This window comes from Pongo pygmaeus, chromosome 12 (assembly GCF_028885625.2).
Source record: "Pongo pygmaeus isolate AG05252 chromosome 12, NHGRI_mPonPyg2-v2.0_pri, whole genome shotgun sequence".
Classification (NCBI taxonomy): Eukaryota; Metazoa; Chordata; class Mammalia; order Primates; family Hominidae; genus Pongo; species Pongo pygmaeus.
In genome coordinates, this window is record NC_072385.2 from 31,744,716 (window position 1) to 31,755,796 (window position 11,081).

Here is an 11,081-nt window from a genome sequence, read left to right on the forward strand (position 1 = left end):
TTGTCTTTCTGTCAGACTCTAATCTTGACTTCATTTTACAAATGACCTAAGCCATCCTGGGCCTGAATCTTAGTAGCCTTTACTGGAAACCCAGGAAATGCATATAAGACCGGCTTAAATGTCCTCATTATCCTAAAGCAGTGCTAGCATCACTCGGGTGCTCCTTCCCCTAAGAGGTCCTAGGGGAGGGGCAAATCTGTCCAGGCCAATAATACGTCCCTCTCATCCTTGCCCTTCAAGGAGTTGAAAGTCACTCTTCTACTCTAAATTTGCAGGAGTTCGCACTTTATAACAATCTACGTAGAAATCTATATACCAAATCCATATCAGCTGTGATGGCTGTGCTCACCTATTCCTTCTTCACCATTCTTGGAGTATCCTACCTCCAGTCAACCATGGAGCCAGAGGGCCCTCAGATATCCTCCCCTCCCCTCTTCATCATACCAGTGGGAAAAGTGACAACCTGAACTGGCAGGGTATTTCATTCTAGCCCAGCAACTTTGTTCCACAGAAATCACCAACCTAGCTGGGTGCAGCACTTTGGGAGGCTGAGGCGGGGTATCACGAGGTCAGGAGTTCAAGACCAGCCTGGCCAAGACGGTGAAACCCCGTCTCTACTAAAAATACAAAAATTAGCTGGGCATGGTGGTGGGTGTCTGTAATGCCAGCTATTCAGGAGGCTGAGGCAGGAGAATCGTTTGAACCTGGGCAGCAGAGGTTGCAGCGAGCCGAGATTGCACCACTGCACTCTAGCCTGGGCAACAGAGTAAGACTCCATCTCAAAAAAAAAAAAAAAAAAAAAAAAAAAAGAAAAGAAAAAGAAAAAGAAAAAGAAAAAAGAAAAAGGAGAAATCACCAACCTAGTACTTTTCCAAAGTCACATTCTACTTATCATCCAGTCAGATTCACTTTCCAAGTTATCTCCTCCAAAAAGAAGGGCAGGCCAATAACGCCCAATTATTATGCCCTGGGGTGGGAGTCAGGACAACTGCATCCCATTACATCTAGGAACTTTATTGTGACATTTTAGGGAAAGTTCAGGGAACTGTGGATCAAGGCAATGAAAATATCTGGAAAAAATCCCTAACTAGGTGGGATGAACTAGCCCAGGCTGGACTTGACAGATTCGTTTAAAAACTCTTTAAAGTCCCTAGAAAGCTGTAAAATATGAAGAGATGTTCATTCCTTTCATCATTCTCAAGATATTGGCTTCTCATGGCTGTGGTTAAGGAAATTACATCTGCTGAGCATTTTCTTCATTAAATTTCCTGAGACTCCTGGAGCCAAGGATACTCAATGTCCTTCACCTATTTCGACTTGGATCTAACTTGATCTTTAAGACACAGGCCTGTTAATGGATCTAAATATCATTTTTGAGTGACATGACTTGTCAACTTACATGCAGGGATTGCTAATGGAAAAGCATTTTATTAACATCTGATGTATGCCAAAGAACATACATCAGCTTTGACTACAACAAGCTATCAGGTTGATGCTTTTAATTTGATACAACTAGGTATAAATCAAATATTAAGTCAATCAGTAAAGAGGCAGACACCGCTATTTATTCTGAGAGGGAGGCAGGCCCCTGGCCATGAAGGGCCTCCCAGGCCATACTAAGGATTCTGTTGCTTTTCCTCAGGATCTGATTTGGATTTTAAGAGAGTACCGCAGCTGCTGGATTGAGGATGAATTCAAGGTGATGAAGAGTGGATTGGGGAGACCAAGTAGGGGTAACTGTAATATTCGCTCTTTTGAATAGAGAAGAGTTGAATGTGTGAAAGCTTCTATCTATCTATCTATCTATCTATCTATCTATCTATCTATCTATCTATCTATCTATCATCTATTTATCCATCCATCCATCCATCATTTATCTATCTATTCATCCATCTATCTATCATCAATCATCTATTATCTATGTATCATCTATTTTTCCATTTATGTATCTGCTTATTAAACACATACACATTATAGATACAATTGTTTTTCACCAAAGGGAGCTCTGAAAGTAGCCTGTCCTCGCAATAGTCTCAGACTTGCATTCCTCCCTCCCTAAGCCTGAGTTGTTCTTGCCCCAGTTGTTGGAGGCTTCTTGCTCCCGGGCTGTATCCTTGGTGGAGATGGTGCTCACCAGTCCATGCTGGTGCAGAGTCTGCAGTAACCAGGGCTAACCTGATGAAGGCAGAGGCAGGCTTGCAGCTGAAATGTGCCCTCTCCCAGGGATGCCCAGTAGGCTGTAGGAGACGGCTGCGAAGGCACCCCCTTTCCTTCCTCAGAAGTCAGTGGCCTCCCAACTTCCTCCCTGTCAGGACTTGCTTTATGGTCCAGTAAAGCCCAGTTCTGGCTTTGTCTTCCCCCTTGGGATGAAACAGGGATGACTCATGCCCTCCCCAGCTGCACAGACTAGCAGAGGAATAGAAGCACCCAGAAGGCACCACGTGGGATGGTTAAAAATGTTGTTGCAGGCCGGGTGCCATGGCTCATGCCTGTAATCCCAGGCATGGGAGGCTGAGGCAGGTGGATCACCTGAGGTCATGAGTTCAAGACCAGCCTGACCAACCTGGTGAAATCCCATCCCTACTAAAAAAAATACAAAAATTAGCTGGGCATGTTTCATGTGCCTGTAATCCCAGCTACTCGGGAGGCTGAGGCAGGAGAATCACTTGAACCAGGGAGTTGGAGGTTGCAGTGAGCTGAGATAGAGCCACTGCACTCCAGCCTGATGACAGAGTGAGACTCCATCTCAAAAAAAAAAAAAAAAAATGCTGTTGCAAGTTTTCCATGCACAGGCTGGAAGGCAGTTTTCATTGTTCTGCATATGAGCTGCCTTCTGAAGCTGAGAGGAGCAGGTGGCCTTAACCTGTCGTTATCATCATAAGACATGGGCACTTTCTTGAATCTCCCCACTCCTGTGGGAGATGCTGTGAAGCTCTGAAGCACCTGACGACGAACTCTGCCTTTGCTGGCAACCTCTTCAGGCCCGGCGTCAGGCAGGAGGGGCCCCTTGCTGGTACCTTGCCGGGTTGTCCTTCAAAACTCTACCCAGGCATTTGGGTAGCTGCAGACACTTCTACCAGATGCCTCGCTATGCTCCGGTGGCCCTAGGAACCCCTTGCTTGGCTTGTTTATTCGGGGCTCTTTTTCAATGCCAGCCACATAGCTTTGACTTGTTAAGTCCCTTTGTTCAATGTTACCAAGATTCTGAAGGCGAAACCTAAAATGTGATGCTCCACTTGGAACGTGAACCTCACACAGGTGAGTCACATCTGGGCTTATGTCGATTATGGGAAGTCGTAGACCCTAGGGTGACAAAAGCCCCATTGCTTGGTAAGCTTTGCATCGAAGTATGATGCTTACTAAGGCAAAACTTGTTTTTGTAGGCATTTATTTACATCATATTTCAATACTTCAGAAGCTTAAACAGTGTTGGGGGTATAGCAGTTCTGAGAAACAGTTTTACAAGAAGACATAAACTAAGGGGTAGCCATGAGTGTGTCTCATCCTTCCTGTCCCAGGCCACAGTAACAGGCGTGCTGAGATGCTCTTGCCCTTGGCCCCGGGGTGCTCACCTCCGGCCATGAGCTGCCTCACCCAGTTAGCCAGGGGGCTGCACAGGTGTTTGCGTATCCTACATGTGGCCTGCCATGAAGAAGGTCCGCATACGTGGCTCTAGGCTGTGCAGGCAAGTCTTCCCCAGGGACTGAAGGAAGTCACCCTGAGATCCTCTCCCCAGTAAGGACCTCTTCTAAGTCAGATTTCTCACTGCTCCTAGCTCCAGCTCCTGCTGCCATCCGCCTGGGGGTTGCCAGTTGACAAATCCTCCCCCAGCCATCCACTTAAAGAGTAGGAGGGCGGCCCAGGCACTGTGGCTCACACCTGTAATTCCAGCATTTTGGGAGGCTGAGGCAGGAGGACCCCTTGAGCCCAGGAGTTCAAGGTTTACAGTGAGCTATGATCGATCCACTGCACACACTCCAGCCTCGAGGACAGAGTAAGACTCTGTCTCCTGAAAAAAAAAAAAAAAAAAAAAAAAAAGGAGGCGGCAGCCTGAGAGCAAGGGAAAACAATCACTAGTCCAGGTCACAAAGTGACACCTCAACTCTAATTTAGTACTCTGTAAACCTAAAGCATCCAAAAGTGAAGGACTATCTAGATACCACAGACAATGTACTTTTGGAGCACAGATTCTATAACCAGTGTTATACTAAAGTGATATATGCTAAGGCAATACACATATTATTGAGTAGGAGACTAGACAAGATTACATGCTAACAACATAAGAGTGATGTGTAATCTGTCAGATTGTATCATCAGATTACTAAATAGTTAAGGAGGGCTTCTCTTTTTAGAAGTACAGCAACTAGGACCTGCAATATCTTCAATAACAATTAGAATATTTCCATCTTTCAAACACCCAAGGCATTAATAATAATCTAGATTGAAAGTCTGCAAAGTGGGGTCCAGAGGCCAAACCAGCCTGTCCCTGTTTTTGTACAGCCTGTGAGGTAAAATAGTTCTGTCATTTTCCCATTTATTTTGAAAGAGGTGCATCTGAATCAGATATGGGTAAGACTCAAGGCACCATTCATCCTGAGGCAAGTTCTCCTCCAGCTATGAGCCCTTAAGATCAAACAAGTTACCTATTTCCAAAAGACACAGCAGTCCTCAATAATTTTTAAGAGAGTAAAGTGGTCCCAAGACCAAGAGCTGAGAACTGCTTTTTTAGATCCAACTACCAATTTACAGAATATATTAATATAATAGAGGATGTGCTGGCGTGGTGACTCAGGCCTGTAATCCCTGCACTTTGGGAAGCCGAGGCGGGTGGATCACCTGAGGTCAGGAGTTCAAGACAAGCCAGGCCAACATGGTGAAACCCCATCTCTACTAAAAATACAAAAAATTAGCCAGGCGAGGTGGCGGATGCCTGTAATCCCAGCTACTTGGGAAGCTGAAGCAGGAGAATCGCTTGAACCCAGGAGGCGGAGGTTGCAGTGAGCCGACATCAAGCCACTGCACTCCTGCCTGGGCAACAAAACTACATATATATATATATATATATGAGGATGTTAAACCATATACCTTGAGGATATAAGCTGGTAAATCCAGATGGCAGGAAATTCCTCAAGATAACCACGCAATTTCTTCAACAACAGCAACAACAAAATCACGAGAAAAGAAAAAGATGGAAGGTGTATTTATATGTTAAAAGAGACTAAAAGACTTATCAACCTATCAAATTTGTGAACCTTATTCAGATCTCAGTTTAGAAAAACCACAAAATAAAATTGATGTTTGGGATAAATAGAAATTTAAACACTTACTGTGTAGTTGATGATATCAAGGAATTACTACTCATCTTTTTCAGGTGTGACGCTGAGGTTATGTTTAAACAGTTTTTTGAAGAGTCCTTATCTTTTAAGGATACATATTCAAATCTCTATAATATGACACAGGGGAGAGAAGAGTGAAAAAAGATTGGCCTTCAGTCAAAGATTTACCATCAGTCAATAATTTCTGAGGCTGCCCCGGTGTGGTGGCTCACACCTGTAATCCTAGCACTTTGGGAGGCCAAAGTGGGTGGATCACCTGAGGTTAAGAGTTTGAGACCAGCCTGGCCCACATGGTGAAAACCCGTCTCTATTAAAAATACAAAAATTAGCCAGGCGTGGTGGTAGGCACCTGTAATCCCAGCTACTTGGGAGTCTGAGGCAGGAGAATCACTTGAACCCAAGAGGCAGAGGCTGCAATGAGCCAAGAGCACCACTGCACTCCAGCCCGGGCAACAGAGCAAAAACATCGCCTCAAAAATAAATAAATAAACTAATAATAACAATTGTTGAAGCTTAGCAGAAGCACACGGAGACACATTATTCTCTGTACTTTTGTATATGTTTGAAATCCTCCATAATAAAAAATTAAAAAGCACAGATTTCATGACATTCCTCCCTCAAGAAGTATGGGATGAGGCTGAGCAATCAGCATTTTTAGCACGAACCCCATGCCATGAGAAGTCTGCAGCCCATGTTTTGAGAACACTGTTCTCCCTGATTCTTGAATTTTCCCTACAACATACCAAATAAGCCAGGCCTCTGGTTGAACCCTACAATGACCAATACATCTCTACCTGCTAAGAATCCAATAACATTTGACTGGTCCTAATGTCTTCAATAAGTAACAACTAATCTATAATAACTAGTAACAAATTACCACTTCCTCCCTTAAATTTCTTTTTTCTTTTTTGAGAGAGACAGGGAAAGAGAGAAGAGAGAAAAGAGAGAGGGAGAGAAAGACAGAGAAAGAAAGGGTCTTGCTGTGTTGCCCAGGCTGGAGTGCAGTGGCAAGACTCAACCCCCCAGGCTCAAGTGAGCCTCCCACCTCAGCCTCCTGAGTAGCTGGGACTGCTCCTGGACCAAACTGAGGGTCAGGCTGCTATTTCTCATGGCCCAATAATGAGATGCAGATGAACTGGGGAGGAAGAGAGTTTTTATTTCTGCAACCAGTTACAGGGAGAAGGCCTGGAAATTATCACCAGACCAACTCAAAACTGCAGTTTTCCAGAGCTTATATACCTTCTAAGCTATATGTCTATGTGTAAGTGTGCATTCACCCGAAGATATAAGTGATTAACTTCTTTTAATCTATAACTAAGGTGTGAGTGCTGGAGACCTTCTTCTGGATCCTCAGTAAATTTACTTCAGCTAAATGGGTCCAGGTGCTGAGGTGATTACCCTTATCTTGTCTCCTACTAAATCACAGAGGTTTGGGGAGTTTCTTCTGACCCACAATAAAATTTGTTTAATCCTAAAAGGGTCCTGTTAAGAATTCTTTTGTTATTTTGTCATGCTTTAAGGCCCAGGAAAGGCCTAGGCAAAACTCTTGGTAGGTTTCTGTTACAGTCCAGCCTTTGATAAGGGCACTGGCTTTTTTAGCTTTTACTATTTCACTTAACCACTCAGTCAGTATTGAAACAGTTGTTATGGAGGCCTGCATTAGTGAGACCTAGCCTGCCACAGGACTATGGGCACGTGCCACCGTGCCCAGCTAATTTTAAAATTTTTTGTAGAGACGGGGTACCACTATGTTGCCCAGGCTCATCTTGAACTCCTGGGCTCAAGCGATCCTCTCGCCTCAGCCTCCCAAAGTGCTGAGATTATAGGCGTGAGCCACCATGCCCAGCCAAATTTCTAAAAGACTTTTTAAAATAGTCTCTTATGGGACTTGTACACACAAAGCTACAATATTAAACAATGTGTCCTTCACTCTATTACAGCTGTATACCCCATGCCCTATAGCACAGTACAGTATATATAATGGAAACAAACTGTATTGAAAGATGTGTTCCAAAATTTGTAAATATCACTTTCACATATGCAAGCACCGCCAAGAGTTCAAATAAAAATAATGAAGTTTGTGTGTTGCACACAAATACAGACACACTAAATTTGGGTAAAGAACTGAATCTTACCCAATGCATTCTCCAGGAGGTCAAGAAAAGAAAGCCTAATAGGTGCTGAAGCAGCCAAGGAAGTCATCTTCAAGACAGAGGAGTTTAAGCTGGGACTTGAATGTAAGACTTGGGAACTCCTACCCCCTTAAAAAAGGAAAGGCTACTCCTAGCAGAGTAACAAAAATCAAGTTCAGAAAGAAGGACTGTGGTATGGTTGGCAATAAGATGATGTAAGCGTAAGGGTAGTAGGGAGTAAAACTGGATAGGTTGTCTGGACATGCCAAGAAAAAGCCTTGAGACTTGGAAAAACAATTAGCAAGCTGTGACCTCTTCTTGACCAGTGACATGAAGTGAGGAGACACAGGACTCTACACAGCACTTCGGTATGAACCCCAGCTGTCACTAACTGTATGACTTGGTGAGTTCTTAACCTCTTGAGCTTGGTTTCCTTATCTGTGAAATAGATATAAAGATCCTACTTCATGGTGTAGCTGTGATGGTAAGATTATATAAAATAATATCCTTAAGGTATTTGTGTGGAAGTAGGTAATTAAGAAAAGGTGGTTATGACTAAGAGAGTTTCCAAAAGAATGGCCTAGGAGGAAACTAAACTAAAAAAGGATGCCTTAATATCATCTGAATTTCTCCTAAATGTTTCATGATGTTGGGTCTCTGCCAGCAGTCTGTAATACACCGTAGAGTCAAGCTAAACCAAAGAAAATGATCCTGTCTTACTCAAAGTTTTGTGAATTTATTCAAACAATGTCAAAGACACTAAGCAGAGCTAGCCCTGAACTTTTTGATTCACTGACAAATAAAAGGAGAAATAAAGCCTACTGTCCAGTTTGTTTTTCTTTGGATATTTAACAAATTTGATTAAGACATTCCTTTACTTCCAGAGATTACACTTTGGCAGAAAAGATTAGACACATATACAAAAAACTATAAAACAAAACAGAAATTGGTAATTACCAAAAAAGAATTCAAAATGCTTTGGGAGAACAGAAAAAGCTCTGAATCCCTAATTCCCTACTACACGGCAGGGGCTAAATTAATGCTGCAGGAATTCATTATTTTATGAGAGAAGTGGCAATTTTGTCCCAGCTGCCAAGAAAACACCAAAGATGATGATTTTCCAGGCCCAGAGAAGGGCATGAAGAGCACTGAGGCAGGAAATCATCATTTTCAGAAAAAGACAGTGTGTTAGAGAGACAAAGGCTAAGGAAATAGTGTGTGACAAGGCTATGAAGACGGGTTGGGCCAGATCACAAACAGCCTTAAATTCCAGGCGCTGGAGTTTGGACCTACTTGACAGGCAATAAGCAGCTTCTCAATATTTTGAAAATACGTAACCAAAGTAGTTCTTTAGAAAAATCTGAAACCAACATGGATGACAGATCAGTCAGGTGCACCTGCACTGTACCTGCACAGAAAAACAAACCCTGTTGAATCTACTGCACTGAGAAGGAGAAACAGCCAGCTGTGGCAAAAGCTGCAACTGCCTACCCAATGTCCATTCTCCCTCCCTTCCTCACTGTATTAACAAGGCAGATTTTATAAGGGACAGCAATGTGCCCAGCTTTAAAAGTAAGCAAACAAAAACAAAACAACAACTATATTTACCAATGAGAAATAAACATATCTGTTTAAGTAGTTGGTAACATTTGTCACTCAGCTGATGCATTGGTAAGGAAGCCCGTCAATAGGAAGGGATCTCTCTGGGGAAGAAAAAGTTGCAAGCACCAGCACATGTGGCTAGGAATACCAGGTCTTCAACAACGCTTTTGAAGTGTTCTTCAAAAGGAATCACTTGAAAGAGACTGACATCCAGGACACCTGTAATAGAACAACTCTGGGCCAACATCCATAATTCATTCAGACATTTCCAAATGTACTATGTTAATGGGCTCAGCTATAGGTCTTGGTCCTCAAGGTATTTACTATATACTGTAGACAAAAAGATAAAATATATACATACAACAAACTGTAACAATGCAATGTGAATAAAGTAACAGAGCAAACCAGCATAATACAGCAGAGGAGACCCCACAATACAACTACATCTTGGGCTGTATTCCTAACCCTGCTGTTAACTCACTTTTCGGCCTTGAATAAACTATTTTACCTTCTAGGCAAATCCTGTCCTGTAAAATAAAGAAGCAGTTTATTTAAATAAAGGGCTAATGCAGGGGACCCACTAAAGTGCATTAGTTCAGTAGGTTCCAACTTTTTCACATATAAACCCACTTTTTAAATGTTAAATAAATTTTCTTAGATCTTCATATCACCATGATCGTCTTTTTAGCACATGTTAACAGATAAAGCATGCACTATATAAATACTACCACGAATTCCACAAACCCTTTAAAAGAATCTGTACTTTATCAGCCAGGCACGGTGGCTCAAGTCTGTAATCCCAGCACTTTGGGAGGCTGAGGCGGGTGGATCACAAGGTCAGGAGGTCGAGACCATCCTGGCTGACACGGTGAAACTCCGTCTCTACTAAAAATACAAAAAATTAGCCAGGCATTGTGGCAGGCATCTGTAGTCCCAGCTACTTGGGAAACCAAGGCAGGAGAATGGCATGAACCTGGGAGGTGGAGCTTGCAGCGAGCTGAGATGGCGCCACTGCACTCCAGCCTGGGCAACAGAGCAAGACTCCATCTCAAAAAAAAAAAAAAAAAGAATCTGTACTTTATCAACATTTACATGAAAATTAGAAACATTCACAAAACATTATTTGTTCCACTTCAAACACTTAATATGTGCATGGATTTTTTTTTCCAGCCAGTTGGAGTAAGTTTACAGTCCACAGGGCAGTGGCTCTGCATTCTCTCAAGTCTTTCCCAGCCTTAATACCGTAATCTTATGTACATTTGAAAGATTTTCAGAACCAGGGTGAAAATGAAATCAGTAAGAAAGGAGTGAAAAAAGAAAATGATGGATTCCAGAGAAAATTCGAAGGTAAGAACTCAGCAAGAAGGTAGCTATAGGGAGGGAAGGACAGGAAGAAACAAAAGGTGCCAGTAGCAGCAGTATAAGTCCGGGGGAAAAGAACCAGGATGATGGGAAACGATGACTTCATTGAGCATCTACTATGTTCCTGGCATGGTGTTAAACGGTTTAAAAATGAAAACATACACATGATTTTAAAAACCAAAACAGTATAAAAAGCTATACAACAATAAATTTACCTCTCATCCTGGATTCTCAGGTGCCTAGACTCCCTCTCTAGAAGCAATAATCACTAAAAATTTCATCTGTATCCTTTCAGAAATATTTGCATTTGCCTTCATATTTAGTTATCACAACAACCTCTGAGATAGGTGGGATTACTTTATAAATTAAGAATCTGAGGCTTAAAGATGCTGACAGGGCCAAAGTCAAACCACCATGAAGGGAGAGAACTAGGACTAGAACATGGACCCAACCACTCATGTACATACTAACTCTACACTCAGAAAGCTATGAAAACTCTGGTAGCTGGATGCATTGGCTCACGCCTGTAATCCCAGAACTCTGAGAGGCCAAGGAGGGTGGATCGCTTGAGGCCAGGAATTCAAGACTAGGCTGGGCAACATGGGGAAACCCTGTCACTACAAAAAATACAAAATATTAGCCAGGCATA